Here is a 20,562-nt window from a genome sequence, read left to right on the forward strand (position 1 = left end):
TGTTATGAGTTGTCGATATAGTGTGGTTTCGATTAACTGGTCTCAATGAAATAAAATTCAGTGTTGTGGTGTTTTGATATAGTGAAGTAGAACTGTTTTAGTAGACTCAACAAGAGTGCAAAAGACTCAGCATTCATTAACTAGTAAATTAATTAATTACTCTCTATAACTCGAATGTACAAATGTTTGTTGTGAAGTTTTCACTATAATATTACTTCTAATGGCATGGTTTAATACAGTGGTCTCTCATTTATAATAAAACATGCACACCATATTCAGAGGCCTACAACTGATTCTGCTGCAAATATTTCAATACATAGGAAGTTCCATGGAAAACTCAATAAACAAAACTGAAAGTTTTTCACTCCAAGAAACAGCTTTACTAGTACCTTCTTTATATTTCATAGAGTCATAGACTCTGTCTGCGAAGGACTGCTGCTAATGTTGTCTACAGATTACTTTGGTAAACATAGGGTGAAGAAAGCAAAAATCAATGGGCAAATAAAAAGGCAGACTTTACCCAACATGAAGCATAACTGTAAGTCCAGTTCCAGGAGATGTTCTGATACTGCTATCCAAAACTGTGACCTTAAGTCTTATATTGAACTGTATGATGCTTTTAACTAAATGTATTACAGGGTACAACATCTGACTAGATCTTTGATGTACAGTACACCTGTTGCTGCTACTGAACTAGTTAATCCCATAACCCTTTTGGAGAGAAATGAGTGAACACCTTCAGCATAAGTTCCTCATTTCTGGTTTGAGAATGAGGTAAGCAAAATGCATATAGAAAGAACTGTAATGATTTTTAGTTGTATAGAATTTTATAGAGTTTACAAGGCAGGGTCAGTCCATGGGCCATAACATGTTGCAAATACCTACTGTCCTAGTCAGAGGCATAGCTAGGGCAAGTGAATGGAATAGCTGCCTTGGACTGCAAGGTGTGAGGGACCAGTTGTGCAGTACTGAAGTATTAATATTCAGAAATGAATGCCAATGTTGTATTTGTCATCATGGCTGAAATACTGAAGCATTTCTTCTGTTCAAATGCAAAAGTTTTTTTTTGGTCCATAACATTGAGAGGACCTTTTTTTAAATGTATTCCTCAACTTAGAAATTGGAGTGCCAGATCAGAGAACTGTACAAGATGCCAAATAACCTAGTTATTATTCTGTTCATAAGGCACCGTCAGCCTCCGGGAAGGAAAAATGAGTAATTCCCAGGATAAATGTAGAGGCACTCATCCAAGAAACATTAAAGAAAGTGAGGGTGTCACACTGTTGTATCTGTAATGGAAGATTACCCAGAGATAGGGAAGTGTTGTGTCACTCCACAGGGCCAGCCTTATCAATTGAGGGCCCAGTTTGGACCACTTTGGTGGTGGCCCTCATCTAACACCACACTTCTGCCTCCACTTGATGGCTTTTTGAACTTGACTATTTCAGATTAGGTATCAGAAATGTATGCTATTATGTATTAACTACTTGAATTGTGGATTACACCCCCCCCCCCGTCCAACATTACTTGTTGTTCCTCTCTCTCAGGGCCTGCTTTACTCACTCAGGCATACTGTAAGGGCCCTATTTGATCAGCCACTAAGGTCTATAATACTATATAATGTGTCACCAGATGGATGCACCCTGACTTAAGAATAAACATGGTCCCAAACTCTGTAGTACTGCTTGCATCTCCTGAACCTGGGTAAGAGATAGCTGTATACTTTCCTCTGTTACCCTATCCATTATGACTTTTCTGTCTCAGTTCTTACCTGTCTTTCCCCTCATTGGACTTAATCCTTATTCTCTTTCATATCCCATGTCCAACAATGGTCCATGCTGCAAATACTTTTTGTATGTTATTTCATCCTTTAAAACATTATATTATATCATGTTATGTCAGTGTGCAGGTAGATTTCTTACTTATTTTCTAATTATTCCACTGACTGAATTCTTGTATAAAATCTATGTGTGAGTGTGCTCACTTATGCCACATACTCTCCTGGTTTATATTTTTTCTGCATGCTTGCTCTTATTGTTTCTTTGATTGTTTTCCACTATGTTATTGCTTTAACACTTTCTGTAAAGTGAGTAATTTTTCAGTTTTCTCCTGCCATCCACCCCTCAGCACACATATCTCATATTTCACTTTGCTGTGATTATTTTGCTCCTATCTGTTGCTGCACCAAACACTTCTCTGACATACTTCTGAAAAGGTAACATTCTGTCACAAGTCTAAGTGATCAGGCATTATCTCACATCATGTACCTCCATTTTTTTATGATTACTAGTGTTTGTTTTCATGCTGTCTGAGACTGACTATTCCACAGTTATTTCTTGTAACTTTGTTTGTTGACAACCATTCACTAATTCTATATCAAAAAGAGAAGAAAAATAAAACAATACTTAACTGTCAGTCTTCAACATAAGCATGGTCGTATCTCCTAATACAGTAACTGGTCAGCAACAACTGACTATTATGGTATCATGAACAGCTAACACTGTGTGCCATACAAGAGGCATGAAGCTGCAGTTACAAATAATACTGAACTTGTAATACTATGGGAGCAAGACCGCAGTAGGAAAATCCCTTGCACTTTGCTGTAGCATCTTTTAGGAAAATCTCTGGGTCAGGCAAGACATAAAGAATGTTTAAAGCTTATTATGAGGCCCCCTGAGGGAGTTGGGCCCTATTGGGCCAAACTGGTCTAGTTGGCCTAAGACTGGTCCTATCACTCCAGTTGTCTTATTGATTTGTTAATGTTGATTTAAGTATTTTGTTTGAGTGGCTGTGCTGCCATTTGTTTGGAGTTGGAGTAGTAGATCACAGACTGTTAGTCCCTTAACAGTACTCAACCCATGTTGATAAACTCAGTTTACTATCAATATGTCAAACGGCAAAATAATTTCCGTTCAACATATTGAAAACAAACCTCAAAAGTCAAAATACAGAACAAGTCACAATGTCAAATCAGCTGAATGAATTCAGCAGACATGACATTGTTTCCAGCACATTGTGTGATGTCCGTATAGGAGCTCATGTAAAGAAAACTCCTATACCTAACATCATGTTTTTGCAGGGGGGCAAGCCCCCCACAACCCCTGCTAACTATATATTCCAACTCCGAGATTGCACTACAGTGAGGAAAGGGATGAATATCCCTAACTGCACTGTACCGCAATCTCTGTACCGTTCTTTGAATTTATATTGGTGAATGCACAGTGCATTCACTAATATAAACTTTTGAACATTGAGATGTTCAGCTAGATGAAGATTCGAACATCTGTTTTTCAAATTTTCTATCTGTGTGCATTTCAACTCGAGATTACAATAGTAAACCGATAAACTCACCTAGACCTAACCTTACACTGTTTAGACAGTCCACTATGAGTTATATCAAGTGACAACCTAACAGGTAAAGTAACATACAGTGCAGCTGTGAACTGAATGACATTAGTTACCTGTCAGGGCGGGATCACAGCTGCAGGAGGGGACTGCAATCACTGATATTGTTTTTTTTTTTTTGTATTTATAGAAGAGGTTTTCACTGGTCTTTGTTTATTTAAATGTGATGAATGATACTAGCAACCCAGATTTTCAAGAAAATATTTTGTTTGCATAAAAAATGAATTTTTATTATTATGCTGCTGCCTACAGTAACTGATTATTTTTCTCAGCCACACCAAGCACCTTGCACTGCTTAAAATCCTTCTGAGCATATTTGTGACTATGGGGGAAAAAGATTATTTGTTTGTGTTTTAAAAACAACCCAATGAAAACATTCCTAAGGATTCGTAAAGAAATCCTAGTGCTGGTGTTATAGGCAGTAGTAAAAAGGTTCTGTTTATGCAATGTCCTACTAGCGCATTTAGAGACACATTAGCTGCAGTGAGGAAAGACCTCATTTTTAGCTAATCTGCATATCTCTGAATACCTCTTAACTACCACAAGTGGAGATCAGTACTTCCTTAAGTAGTTAACAGAGGTGGCAGCCACATTGAGTTAGCAGAGGCACTCTCCTTCTTTCACTTTCTCATACACAGAGAGACAGACAGAGAGGCACACACACACACACACACACACACACACACACACACACACACACACACACACACACCATGTAAACTATAGCTATCCCTGCTTTTTCAGAATGTTCAGGATGTCTCCATTTTCTTGTCTCATGAATCACAAATGATTTCAGTCAATAATGTCAGACATTACAGTTTCACTCTTCATATTCTTCAGTAAATCTACGGTACTGCAAAATCTGTTAGACTAGCCACTTTCTAAGTATATAGGGGCAAATGTAGCAGCTGTAGCTAATTTTGTCCTGCTCTATGAGTTTAAGAGGCATGTTTACTGTTTTACTGTTCCTCCTTCTAGTACATCTTGAAATGTTTCAGGCACTGAATAGTGTTCAAGGTCCTTGATATATATGTAAAAAAAGCATGCTGCACTAACTTCTCAGTGGGTTAGTGACGAGCTTACTATCTTAAAGGTGCAAGGTTCAAGTTAACTACTACTGCCTTTAACACATGCTACATAATGGTATTCATGGTTTCTGGCTGTGTCACACCACATTTTCCTAGCCCTTCTTTATCAATTAACTAACTTCTACACCCCATCTACTATGACCACCCCACCAACTCCATCACCAACTCTCCACTGCCCATACCCCACAACTACAACTCCCAAATTTCATCCAACCTCTGCAGCAACACAGAAATAAACTACCTCCCACTTAAATACCATCAAACCAGACACAAAAATGAACCACTATTTAGAAACCACAAGCAAATAAGCAAACTTATAACAACTTTTTTTCATATATTATCAAAACTAAAACTCAGTGGTGACATCCACCCCAACCCTGGCCCCAAGACTACCAATAAGCAAACTGCCACTTACACCTCAATCAATTCCACCATACCCCTTCACCCCAAACAACACTCCCTGCTGTTCCTTAATTTAAATTTAAAAAGTACATTAAACAAAATCCATGACCTCCATGCACTAATTGACTTACATTCCTCTAACATAATCATTTTGACTGAAATTTGGCTTAAGCCACATGTCAAAAACAATGAAGTACTTCCCCCAGGGTTCAACATATATAGACTCGATCATCAAAATAAACGTGGAGGAGATGCAGCAATGATGTTTAAACAAAATCTAGCCCTAGAAGTTATCAACACCACACTTCCTACATCTAACAATGCAGAATTACTCATCACCAAACTGAATATCAACAAGAACAAAACACTAATCATAGTGGCTATCTATGTCCCTCCAGGAAATAACACTAGCACAGTTGAAGACATGCTTCACTGTTTATCCATAACCTTCCACCAAGAAACCATAATTATGGGTGACCTCAATACTGACTGGTCTACCTATTATTCCAATAATCCATCTGATTTCATAAACCTATATGGCTTCTCCCAGCTCATACAAAACCCCACAAGAATAGACAAAACCTCCAACAGACAATCCATTCTGGATTGGACTCTTGCAAATAAAAATAACACACCCCTTCTAGCAGGATGCCTCCCCAGTACCATAAGTGACCACCTACCCACATACAAAATCAGAAACAATCTTAGTCCACCTAGACAAGTAGTCAATAGGCTAATCCGCAACAAGAAAAAATGTAATACCCACATTTTCAACTCCCTCTTCCAACAAATTAACTGGTCCCCCCTCAAAACACTACCACTAGATGACACTGTTCAACACTTTAACACCACCTTCCTCAACATCCTGGCCCTCTGCAGAATAGCTAGAATAAAACATCACCACACACCCTGGCTAAGAAACAACACCAAAGACCTATTAAAAGAAAGGGATAAGGCATGGGAACACTGGCTAACTAACAAACGCAATGGCAACTTTCTACTTTTTAAACAACTTAGGAATAAAGCCAAATCCCAGATAAAAGCTGGCAAAAAAGCCTACTACATCACTGCACAGCAAAGAAACAAAAACAACCCACAAAAATTCTGGGCCATTATAAACAAACTCCTGCAACCTGGTAGTACGTCCATCCCCAATCCTACCACACCCCCATCAAATGATAAAATTGCAACACAATTCAATTCCTTTTTCATAAGCACAATACACTCACTTACTGACTATGACCAAAACATCACTACTATAATCCCCATAGCCAACAATGAGGGTGTAAACTCCTTCTCTTGTAACCCCGTCCCAACCCATATCATAAAGAAACTACTCAGAAAGCTGAAGCCCACCAGCCTAACTGCTGACAACCTCCCATCAGAATTCCTCAAAGCTGCCTCTGAAGTCATAGCCTACCCCATTTCTATCCTCATCAACCACTCTATCTCTGAGAACTATGTCCCACTAATCTGGAAAGTCTCCTATATCACCCCACTGCATAAAGGTGGCAACTCTACCGAGCTTACTAATTACAGGCCCATTGCCATTCTTTCACCTCTCTCCAAAATACTAGAAAAATGTATTCACTCCCAGCTTCTAAACTACCTTCTCTCCAATAACCTCCTATCAAACACACAACATGGTTTTTGCCCCCACCACAGCACCACAACCGCCCTCCTCAGTTTTACTAACACAATAAATGAACACAGAAATCAGAATAAATATGTCTCATCCATCTTTCTAGATCTCTCAAAGGCATTCAACATAGTTTCACACCAAAAACTGCTGTCAGAACTGGCCAGATTACATCTCAGTCATTCTTCCCTAGCTTGGTTTCACAGCTGTCTAACCAAACACCAGCAGGCTGTTAGATGGTAACAGGAGCTATCATCTTTGCTCCCTGTTAACATAGGAGTTCCACAATGCTCCATATTAGGCCCCCTACTTTTTACCATTTTCAGAAATCAACTCCATAAATCCACATCTCTCACCTTTGTCATCCAATATGCAGATGACTCTACCCTGATATGCTCCGCCCCCTCTCTGACACAAATACAGGCTATAACACAATAATCCTTCCTAGAAGAAGAATCCTGGCTAACTAACACTAACCTCATACTGAACCCAAACAAGACCTAACTCATGCTCTTTCTCCCCACCAAAGCACCCAGTCCCTCAGCCACTTTTCAAATCCACTCTTCCAATAACACAATCATAAACACCAGCTCACATATCAAATTACTAGGTGTCACAACTGATAGCAAATTAAAATTCGACCTACACCTCTCTCAAACCATTAAACAAACACACATCAAACTAGGCTCTCTTTACCGAATTAATTCTTTCCTAACTACCCATTCTAGACTAAGCATCGCCAGGACTCATCTCTTATCTACTGTTCTCTATGCTTCTCCCATCTTTACAAACCTTAACAAAACTGACCTTACCAAACTTGAATCAGCCTACAATAAAATAGCCAAGTTCTCCACTAGGTCCTAATATAGGTCCCACCACTGCTCTGCCCTACTACAAATAAATTGGCTAGAATTCCCACAACTAACCTATACCCAACTTGTCTTTACTCACCAACTAATATACCAGCCAAACAGAACCACAGCCCTACAACAATTACTCCAACCATATACCAACACTCGGCAACTCCGATCCTCACACAAAACACTCCTCCAAGTATCCAAAAGCAACAACAAAGCTGGGGACATCCTCTACTCCCACCACATTTCTAAACTTTGGAACTCAATCCCTCAACACATCCTAAATGCTACCAACCTGCATCAATTCAAAACTCTGCTCAAAGACCACCTCACTAGCAACTGGCTCTGCTCCTGCACCAAGCCAGGCTACTACCACATAAGCCCACATCAAATTTCATCCCCTAAATTTTATAGTCTCCATGTATACCCCACTCCCACTTGTTAACACCACCTATCAGCTACCTACAATAAGAGTATAATTTGATAATTTCTTTATTTTTTGTAAGGGTATACATATGTACACATATTAAAGTATACTCAAATGATCAAATAAAGATGGACCCCTGCCCTCAAAAAAAAAAAAAGAAAAAAATATATATAAATATATATATATATATATATATATATATATATACATATATATATATATATATATATATATATATATATATATATATATATATATATATATAAAACTTTACTATATTGTAACAACTTTCTCCTTTTCACTAAAGTGCCTATTGTATATTGTAATTTCTTTATTGCCTCTAGATATTTCTGTTAAATTCTATGTAAAACCGACACTGTACCTGTCAATGTTGTTCTTGTTTTATTGGAGCTTTTCTCCCTAGGCCTCTGCTGAAAATGGGATCACACCCAGACAGACTATCCCGGTCAACAAATGTAAAATAAATAAATAAATGAATAAATAAATAAAATATTATTTATTTATTTATTTTATTTTACATTTGTTTACTGGGAAAGTCCAGCTGGACATATGTCCTTTTTCAATGGAGGCCCGGCAGAAAAGCTCCATTGTCATTAAGTAACATATGTAAAGTACACCGAATGTAAAGTACATTGTAATAATAAAAATGGTAGGAAGTATAACATATGATCTGCAAAGCCATGGAATGCATTATCATGGAACTTATAAATAAAGACACTGGCATCCTTCAAACACTGGACCCCACCCAGTTTGGTTTCGTGAAGGGCCGACCTTGTCTTCTCAACCTGATTGACTTCCTCGAATCAGTCTACAGAACCGTGGGTGAGGATAATATGGTCCACACAGCCCATCTGGACCTTGCCAAGGCCTTCGACACCATCCTCCACTCTGGAATCATAGATAAACTTACTAAGCTGGGCATTAATCCCTACGTTACTTGATGGGTCGCAAACTGGCTTACTGATAGAACCCACACTGTAAAAGTAGCCGACTCCAAATCCAGCTCCAGATAAGTGATAAGTGGAGTACCTCAGGGTTCAGTCCTGGGACCGCTCTTGTTTGGCATCTACTTCTATGAAGTACAGGCCAACACCAAGGGACTCTGGATAACAAAGTTTGCAGATGACTGCAAACTGGGAGCCATTGTCGAATCCCCAAATGGTGTGGATATCCTACAAAAGGGCCTTACAGAGACAGATGCTTGGTGCCAGAGCCATGGGCTCAAGCTCAATGTCAAGAAATGTATAGTTATCCCCTTTGGGAAAAAACATGTACACATGAATTACCACATAAGTGGCGGTACACTAAACACCGAAAGTGTGATAAGGGACTTAGGGACACAGGTGGACAGTGGTCTCACCTTTAATAACCACATCACTACAACAGTCAGGAAATCCTTCTATGTGGCACATCTCATTACTAAGGGCTTTTCATCCAGGAAAAAGGAGGTCATTGTCCCACTGTACTCATCCCTCATTAGACCCATTATAGAATACAATGCCCTGTTTAGTATGTACCTCACAAGACATCTGCAACAGTTGGAAAGACCACAGAAATACTACATTAAAAGAATCACAGGCCTAAAGCAAATGCCCTATGCCGACCATCTAAAAAAACTCCAGCTATACTCTGCTGCATATTGTCTACTCAGAAGCGATCTCTGCTTAACATACAAGGCCATGTCAAACTCAGAGCTGTTGGACATGCAACACTTAAAAAAATCCCAATCCCTCAGAGCCACGCACTCCAGGGATCTAAACCTGGTCATCACAATGAACAAAACATGCTTGAGGGATAGGTTCCTGTCCCAGAGACTCCCCATACTCTGGAATAGACTGCCCATACATGTCAAACAGAGCACCTCTTTGCCCCTCTTCAAAAGGAACCCTGACGACTGGATGGGAGATAGTAAATTCACTCCAGGGATCACATCAGTTACCCTACTAGACAGGGGACCAGGGAAGTAAATTTCCTGGGAAGAAATAGCCAAGGAACTATTATGGCTAGGCTTGTATAGGCCCTAGGGTCGACAGCCTAGTACCAACCTATGAACCTATATGTAAAGTACATTATAACAATAAAAACAGTAAGAAATATAACAATGTTGTACATATAATGCATTGAAAGAATTTGAGTTACATTTAAAGTACTGAGGATTGAACAATGCCATCATTAAAGATAAGGAGACATGAAGTTAGACATTTGTGGTGATAATCATAATTATTTACATAGCGTTATGAGCAGTCATTTCCAAGTTTATAGTGAAGAACAGATACAGTTGAGCACGGAGCATTAGAAGGGATGTTACGGAACAGAGTAAGATAGGGGAGTGGACTATCCTGGGGTGTTTTATCTATTTATTTTTAATTAAGCATCATTAAGGCATATTATATGCAGAATCTCTGCTGTCTAGTACTCCCCCCAACCTACATTGCATGCAAGTGCCATTATGGGATGAAATAAAGACTTTTTCCTGGTGTCTGGTGTTTTCCTTCCCAATCCCTGTTATGGTTAAGTGCCATAAGGCACAAAAGAAAGAGTTATTTCTAGGGGATAATGTTCCCATTCCAATTCCCAATATGTTTAAGTGTCATTAAGGTTTGAAATGAAGTGTTCTCCCTGGAGGCTAGTATTTTCTCCCAATCCACAAATTTATAATTATAAATGGTGGTTAGTGGTCCCCTTTACCCATTGTTGTAGGCTTTGCTCCTTAATCTAGAGATGTATGGCATTATGACAGCCACCCCATTCAAAACACACACACACACACACACACACACACACACACACACACACACACACACACACACACACACACACACACACACACACACACACACACACACACACATATTCTCACCAAATCACATTCACTCATACACACACACACACACACACACACACACACACACACACACACACACACACACACACACACCTACATAGCATACACTCACTTATACACCCCCTAACACTGTCTGACCACTAAACTCCACAGCTATTACCTCTATCATGATGAATGAGCATAGCCTTTTGGCTGCATTCATTACCATGAGAGGCTAGGAGTGGCCAAGCTAATCTACTCAGCTGAGGGATTCTCTGAACAAATGAAAAGTGAGAACATTACCAGACTGTTTCTGGATCCTGCCCACCTGTACATTCATCTCAGTATTATTTTTGTTTCTGTCACTACCTTTTCTCTCTGTTTTCCGTAGGTCCATTCCAAGAGTGTTAAACACACCATAATGACTTTTCTGCTCTGTCTCCGTAAGTTTCAGTCCTTCCAGCTGATACTTTATATCTGAGTCTGTGGCCCCCATCCTATACTGATGTATATTATCTCTGTCATCAGCAAAGAGATTGATTCTATTCACTATTCCTTCAACTATGTCTGATGCAGACATACTGAACAGTAATGGACCTAGGACAGACCTTTGTGGCACTTTATTAGTTTCTTTCCTACTTCCTTGCATTGCCTCCTTTATAAACAATACACTGAGCCTTGCCATTCAACCATGCAGCTATCTACTGCCTCAGACTTGGTCATACCTCCATTATGACCAGTTGTTCTTGCAGTCTCTTGCATTAGACAGAATCCAAGGACTTGCAAAAGACCAGGTGCACAATGAATATTATATCTCTCTTGGCAAGTTCACCTGTAACCCAGTCATAAAACAGTTTCTTCCATCCATCAATCAATGTTTGTTTTCCATGAGATTGTTGTTCTGTACAAATAAAATTACAATAATGTCATTTTTAGCAGGCCATGGGAATGCCAGAATGTTCCCTCTACTTCCTGACAGTCTCTGCAAACATGGTTACCACTTTCCCATCCTTGACTAATGCAACCAGACCATGGTCCCAAGTTACCCTCCTCAAGTGTTGAATTGTTTGCTCAATCCTCTTTGAGGAAAACTGATTGCCTTTCAGTATGGTTTCTCCATGGTACTATCATAAACAAGCTTATATTTTAACAACTACCTTAGCTGTAGCCTTCTGGGATTTCCTGTACATTTTAGCTGAGTAAGGACAGCCTTCCATTGCATTGTCCTGAAAACAACCTTCTTCAGCCTGAGGGCTTCCTTCTTTTATTAAGTTGATTCAGTCTCTCAGCTGGTGAGATATCACATAAGTACCTTAGAGAGCATACAGATGGCATTAGCTTCATCATTACATTATGATTCTGGTAGTTATGTAAACCTTGTTCATTTAGGACTATATGATTAGATTTATGGACTTCAATGTTATTGTATAGTTAATTATTGTGGAGTGTGTTCTGCTAAATGGTTCTTATTTAGATTATTGCCACCCTGTGCTTTTGTATATACTTAAAGTTATGTGTTATGTCCATTATTCTTCTGTTTCATTTTGAATGCTCATTGGTTCCTTGTAATAAGGTTGTTGCTGCAAAAAAAACAAAAAAAAAAAAAACAATAGAAGACTTCCCACAGCGCTGTTGTGTATGCCATCAGGTCCCAGAATGATCAACATGACATACATCATGCGCTCTTTAATCACACCTCCATGTTTCTGCCACAACATCTGAGGACCTGAATATTTTTGATTTGAACACTGTGTTCTGGGCTCAACTGAGAACATGGATTAAGTTTTCTTGTTGCTAGGAGTTAAACTTTTTGTACAGAAGCATTTGACACACATTCTCAAGCGTCTGCCACTGCTTATTTGAGTTCACCAAGTCAGTCCAGCCAAATTCCTGCCCAGTGACCTCAATTCACCACCAAGTTGTGGTCCTTTTATAGCTTTACCTCTTTCTCTGCATGCAGTTGATCAGAATGTGTGGCCTTGGGTTCATAGGCTCATATGCAAGTACTAGGCTAGCTGCCCTTGTGGGACAATTTAAGCCTAGCCAACCTGCCTTTCAGGATTGACAATCAAACCCTGTACCTTGTATCTGTAAGGAAAACACCTTATGAGCCCTCAACCCCTTGGTCTGATGATATGACCACAGAGTCTGTTATTATGTTCAGTCCAAGGTGCTTTGGTATCGACTATGCTTATGAGCCTCATTGTGTTTAAATATGATGCTCATGATGCTCATTATTGGCAATACATGATTTGCACACAAGTCCAATAATAACAATATATGCATGTTCAGATCTAAGAAACTATTGCTCACAAGCAGTCCTGCTATAATTATCATTGGCATTCTTCCATGAGATTGGAAGTCTGCCAATAGGAATATAGTGTCTAAAAGAGGCATCATCTTGAGAATCTCTCTCATTTTCACTGAAAAAAAAATAAAAACTCTGAACAGCCGTTTGGTACATAAGCAAAAATAGCCATCGGAACATTCTTCTGTGCATCCTGTGGCTACATTGATGGAACCCTCTCAGTTAATGGGAAAACTCCAGCAGCACATTCCTCTATTAAAGAACTTTTGCATATTCCTTCATCTATCCAAGATCCATCATGAGGAGTAACTGTAGAGTAGAAAATAAATTTCTGATTTTTATCAACTCAATATTAATCCATAAATAGTTCACTGTAACAGTAATTGTCTGTCTGACAGGAAGCATACTGTTAAGGTTGATTACATTTGCTCTAGACAGAAAAAAATGTCATTGGTAGTGTCCTGTAGGAGTTTTCCCTTAGACACCCCCTATTTGCTATGCATTTCTCTAACATAAACAATGTCAATAATCTATGCCTAAGTTTGCTGATAATACTCAAATTCTCCCACAAGGGATGCATGAAACAAATGCCTGATACATTAGATTTGGGCATACCCTTAACGCCAAGAAATGTAGCATAGCTTCCTTTGATAAATCTAACATCACTGCTACTTACCATATAGATATAAATCCTACTTAAAATTGACAAATTTATCAGGGACATGAGTAACTAGGTTAAATAACAGACTCTGTTTTGACTGCCATATTTGCATAGTGTTTAGAAAATCCTTTTACCTTACACAGCTCATCCTTCATGGTTTCTGTTCAAAGACCAAAGAAGCTATAAGCCCACCTTATTTATCCCTTATCTGGTCTGTCATTGAATAGAATGCATGCTCCATAATATATCTCACTAAGCAGCTATACCATCCTGGAGACCTCAAAATTTACTCATCAAAATGATCTCAAGGATTAGTACACTTCGGTACTCTGATGGACAAAAAGTCCTCTTCCTCAACATAGTGACACCAGTAGGGGGATCACTGCTCAGCCTTCTATGCGATGAATGGTCTAGCACCAGTGGTAAAGCAAACACTCACTCTAGGGTACCTAAACCTGTACTTCCACATCACTAACACAAAATGTCAAGACAGACACCTAACCTAGTATATTACCTGTTTCTGGAATGGGCTACCCTTACCTGTCAAGCAGGCTGACTGTAAGGGTTATGTCAAATTTTTATTGGAAATATCTGGAGAAAGTCTACTTAATGGGGGGGCATTCTTAGCATCCTACCAGTACTGGGTGATGTGGCTGTAACCTTAGTAGGACGCTATGAACCAATTAACCCTTGGCAAATATGAAGGTTGTTTCCAGAGCTCATGTTAAATACCTGGTTGATTTTGACTATATCCAACAAGTATTTTCTAATGTGTAAAAGCTCAGGCACCTTTATCATCAATAAATACATACGTAAAGCCAATTTTCATTGCCACAAATTCACCTTGGTTTTGCCTGTGACCTAGTTGAAATTTCATCTGAATAACCCAGCCCCAGACCACTTGTTACTTCCCTTATTCATTTACTTTTCAAGTGGTAAGCACACAAAATGGCCACACTGTAGCTCTCAAACCCTTAGTGCAAAAAAACTGTACAAAGTCAAAAATAATGGGGGGACAATGCTCCAAATATAGGGACAAATCTTAAATGTTGCTCTTACAAACTTAGAAAGTTGCTGGAAGAAAGGTCATTGTGTTACTATGCATTTTCTGAAGCATATGAAATCTGAAAATCAAATTCTTGTCATTATTTAGTGAATTCAGTCCTTACTGATTTGCCACAAAAATCCAGAAAAACAATTTTTTTTTAAGGAACAGACTGAAAATATAAGGCAAAAGTCTGACCTTCTGCAAAAATCTAGACAGTTGAGAGGTATGGGACACAAATAATCATTTAGAGTATTCCTTGCATAATAATGTCGATGGTCTACCTACTAGCCTCTTACTCTCAGGATACTTTCAGGCCTGGCTCCAGTGTAGAACCTTGGTAACCCTAGTTTGCATAGAGGATGATTTTATTTGTATTCTATCGTATTTATGTTTGTTTACCAGGGTAGTGCAGTGATTAAAACTGACCATTTTCAGACGCAGCCAGAGTGAAGTAATTCACAGTAAGTACACAGTGTGTAAGAAGTTAGAAAATGAAGCAGCAATTAAAACATTAACATCATAATGCATGCCATTAAACATTATTTACACAGCAGCAAAGTTCCATAGTTTACTACATGAGTTAGGTTGTATAGAAGACAACAGAGTGCATGAGTGATATCTAGGTTACATGTCCCTTTGTGCAGCTGGTTTGTTTGAGGAGGAATATTTTAGAAGGTTGTGGAAGACTTGTTAAGAGGAAAGCCCTTTAATTCTGTTGGGGAGAAACTGCCAGAATGTGAAAGCAAGAGTGGAGGAATTTTGCATCTTCATCATCAAATGTCCCCAGATAGAACATCATTGCTTCACTCTGTCCAAAGCAAACTGATTTCCCACAGAATGGAGAGCTGACTTTGTACTTGGCCGTCATTTGATGATGAAGAGGCAGACGTTTTACGTGATTTGCAGAGTATGTAATCCTATCAAGGAGCATCAATGATAAGATGGTTGTATTCAAGATAGGGCAAGACGATCCCCTTTCCTACAAGGGTCTCTAATATTGTTTATTTTTCACTCATAAGTATCATATTTTCCAACATTTATCGCCTTTATTCTCATCCCATACACTTTGTCAAGAAGACCTTAGTTGTATTAGTATGAGGTACTAGATGGTACAGTTATGACATTTATTGGGGAACACAAGCTCCTGCACCATGACAATGTGACGAGGCATAGGCGAACCTCAAACATATTAAGTTCAAATGTCACAGATGTCTACATATATGAATTTATGCCTATATACACATTTGTCCACTTTTCTTTTATTTGTTTGTCTGTCTCTGTTTATTTCTTTTTTCATGACAAAGAAAGTAGATTACTTGCACAGACAGGTATGGCTTTCATAAAAGGTGTGGTTTACCTCGGCAAACTAGCTGCTCATCTTCATTTAATTATGTCACCGGAACCTCTAATTCCGCTGTTGGCTAATTTTCATTCCCATGTGTTTACTCGCATATGCATATGCAAACATTTCCTATTCTCAGAATCATCTGTGTTATGCATTCAGTATTCCAAACTGAAAACAGATCATATACTTATTGCTTGCTTTCATTAAGCTGTGATATATTTTGCCCCTGTTTTGTTTCTAGAAAAAAAGACAGTTCTCTTCACTCATTAACTTCACATATCATACTACATTATTTTAATACCGTTTGACAAGTTTTCCCTCAAGATTCTAAGTAGTGGTATAAATGCTAATGCCTTTTGGGCTTCAGTGCATAATTTATGAAAAATCTGAAGTGCTTTCTTCAGTTAATCCTCTGTGGAATGCAACTACCATGTATTTTCCTCCCCTGAAGATTTTTTCAGAACTAGTCACTGCAGTACGAGGACTCTTAAATAAACTGAACTGTAAACAGGTTACTTTGATTCCATTTGTTATCTCAACATAAACTAAATCATACCTTCTAGCATATACTGTGTCACCTTTAACAGAACAACTTTTGTGAGCTGATGTTTTTATATGTTCTGGGCTTTTGCTACCAACTTTGTGTGTATGGATGTTTGTGTGTGCATGTCTGTATGCATGTGTGTATGTGTGTTTCCTTAAAAATGCACCTTCTGCACTGTTGATTGGCCTTGATTTTTCTCTCAGATTCCTTTGGCTTAGTTACTGATGTGATCACCAAATACCTTTCTTTCTGTCTTTCTCCATGTGAGCATGAGTTTTCTAGGAGACATTATCTCTAGTACTTTCACTATCTACCTGCTACCGTCAGTATGAATGACCAAACTGGTCCTCATGTTCTGAGGATTATTGCATTTATTTATTAACTTAGTATTCCGTCTCAGTGTGCACGATGAAAAAGAGTAAATCAAATGCAGGTTTGTAGAGCAAAACTTGTAGCATCTCTTCACATTTTCTTTCGGAGCTATACAATATTATCAATATTAGTTCATAAAATTGTTATTGAAAGGAGTGTTCATGTTTTTGTAGCAATAACCTGTAAATGGGTATGTGTATCACAGGATTAAACCACAGTTGGTGTGGTTTAATCACAATGGTGAAGCTTGAGTGACTAAACAAAGCCAGCATGACCCTGACCTTGAGTAGCATCTTACCCTCACCAAGAATGATTCCACAGTATAAAGACAAAATGATCAATTTTAACAATTGGCTAAAGTATTGGTATCATTCAAAGGGGATCCAGTGTCTGTCAGCCTGGGATGATATGCTCGACAAGCCACATTGCTTCGTTAGGGATGGATTGCACCTGTCACCCCTGAGCTTTCGGATACTGGCAAAGGCTCTTACCACCCCCATAGTGCCTTTTTTAGGCAAGGCTCAAAGGACAAACCCACCTCTATAGATAACACAGGGAAAAAGAAACTAAGGGTAATGCTACTCAATGCCAGAAGTCTAAACCTCAAGACGCACACACTCAAAGCTCTCCTCAGTATGGAGAATATCGACATCTGTGCAGTAACAGAAACCTGGTTCAAGGCTCCCAAGAGCACACCAGCACTTCCAGGCTACACCTCATACCATGCTTTTCGGCCCCAAAACTCAGACCATAGCACAAAAGGAGGGGGAGTATCCATATTCATCAAAGATACTCACACCTCCAGGTTAGTGGCACTGCATGAAGCAGCAGAGACCATCCATGTGCAACTAACAGTGGTCAAAACTGCCTTTCAGTTTATAGCCTGCTACAGACCACCCTCCCAAACTCAGAAACTTCACTCGGCCTTCCTGAAAACACTGGATAATATGAAGGTCTCTCCAAACACCATTATACTGGGTGATTTCAACTACCCAAACATAGACTGGGGGCATTACTCAAGCCCCAATGCCCTGGCCCAAAGGTTCCTTGAATTTGTAAACTCAAATGCTATGGAACAACTAGTCACCACTCCCACAAGAGGGGAAAACATACTGGACCTAATCATCACCATCATGGGGACTCTATGCTCCACACCAGAAGTATACCCCACATTGGTAAGATCGGACCATAAATTAATCTCACTGGACATCCACATCCCGACCCCACCCCCAGCCCAGAAAACCACAGTGAAAAATTTCTCAAAAACTAACTTCACACTTCTCAAAACCGAGGTGACATCCTTCAAAGCCCCCGGGCCTGTGGAAAATATGACCCAAACTGCAGAAACCTTTATAAACGCATTCTATGGACACCTTCAGGAATGTATGGATCATGCAATCCCAAATAAAACCAAGACCCAATCCTCCAAAGGCAGGCGTCCAATCTGGTGGACCCCAGCCATAAATAAGCTTTACAACAAAAGAAGGAAGCTACTACATGATAGGGCTATATCCCTAAAAAGCAAGGCATCTCTGATCAGTACTAGCAAAAAACTACGGTCCCTCATAAAATCATCCAAGGCCAGCTTTGAGAGAAAAATTGCACAGGATACCAAAGATAATCACAAGGCCTTTTTTAGTTATGTTAGAAACCTGGGTGGCAACTCCCAGATATGTTCAGAGTTAATCCAATATGACAAAAAATACACTGAACCCACAGACATAGCCAACATCCTGGCAGACAGGTTCAGTGCAAACTCCCCCCCCCTTCCCCCCAAAAGAGCAAATATCTATCCCAGCAGAGAGTCGCCTCCCTGACATCTCAGATGCTCAGGTGAGAGCTGCCCTCTCCAAGGCAAAAAACACAGCATCAATGGGACCGGACAGTATCCCGGGCTGCATCCTACATGAGCTCCAAGAAGAACTAAAACCTCATATAAAGTTACTGTTCAACCTCAGCCTTAGTACAGGATATGTACCCAAGGAATGGCGTACAGCAACAGTGGTCTCACTCCACAAAGGCGGTGCCTCAATGGACCCTGGAAGCTATCGCCCCATAAGTTTGACTAGCCTGGTCTGCAAAGCTATGGAGTGGATCATCATGGAGCTCATAAACAAAGATACTGGGGACCTGCAGACACTGGATCCTACCCAATTTGGCTTTGTTAAGGGCAGATCCTGCCTCCTGAACCTGGTTGACTTCTTTGAAACAGTCACCAAGGCCATAGATGAAGGGAAGGTAGTCCACACAGCCTACCTGGACCTTGCAAAAGCCTTTGACACAATACCCCACTTGGGCATCATAAATAAGCTCTCCAGCTTAAATATCAACCCCTATGTCATAAGATGGGTTGCAAACTGGCTCAAGGATAGAACCCACATGGTCAGAATTGCGGGAGCCATGTCAGACTCTAAACCAGTTACTAGTGGCGTCCCACAAGGCTCAGTCCTGGGGCCTCTCTTGTTCGGTATATATTTCTCTGAGGTACAGGCTAACACGGGAGGACTATGGCTGACCAAGTTCGCAGACGACTGTAAACTGGGTGCCATAATCGACTCACCAACTGACACAGACATCCTCCAAAAGGGTCTCACAGAGACGGATAACTGGTGCCAGAGCCATGGCCTAAAGCTAAATTCCAAAAAGTGCATAGTCATCCCCTTTGGGAAAAACAAAGTGCCCACAAATTACCACATAGGTGGTAATCCATTAAGCACGGAAGAAGTAATTAGGGATTTGGGGACCCAAGTGGATAGCAATCTTTCCTTTGACAATCACATCACCAAAGTGGTTAGAAAGACCTTCTATATAGCCCACCTTATCACGAAAGGGTTCACATCTAAATCAAGAGAGGTAATTGTGCCCGTCTACTCATCACTCATCAGGCCCATAATAGAATACAATGCCCCATTTGGGATGTACCTTACCCGACACCTGCAGCAACTGGAAAGACCCCAAAAGTACCTCACCAAGAGGATCAAGGGACTCAAATAGATGACCTATGCTGCCCGGTTAAAGAAACTCCAGCTATACTCAGTTGCATACCACCTACTCAGAGGCGACCTGTGCCTGACGTATAAAGCCATGTCAAACCCAGATTTAATGGACATGCTCCACCTCAGAAAATCCAAATCCCTTAGAGGTATGCGCTCAAGGGGCTTAAACCTCAGCACAGAAAATAATAGAACATGCTGCAGGGACAGATTTATAACCCAGAGGCTCCCATCACTCTGGAATAGAATCCCAGTCCATGTCAGACAGCGCCCCTCACTGCTCCTCTTCAAGAGAAATCTTGACGAGTGGATGGGAGATCGTAGGTATACCCTGGGGATCACTTCTGCATCGCTGCTAGACAGAGGCACAGTAAACTAACCTTAAAAGGGTATAATAAACTCATTTAAAAGGGTGGCGAAAGCCAAATGCACTCTGGCTAGGCTTGTAAATGCCCTAGGGCAGATAGCCTAGTATCAACCTATGAACCTATGAACATATGAGCAGTGGGTTGATTCTGTGAAACTCGCACCTTGTCATGGGTTATTGCTATTATACAATAACATTATTAAGAAAGAAATCCCTTACCTTTCTTAATGTCTATGCATAACAGTGCTGTAGTATTCTTCC

This window comes from Protopterus annectens, chromosome 6.part0 (assembly GCF_019279795.1).
Source record: "Protopterus annectens isolate FY-2018-M chromosome 6.part0, PAN1.0, whole genome shotgun sequence".
In the NCBI taxonomy this organism is placed as follows: Eukaryota; Metazoa; Chordata; order Ceratodontiformes; family Protopteridae; genus Protopterus; species Protopterus annectens.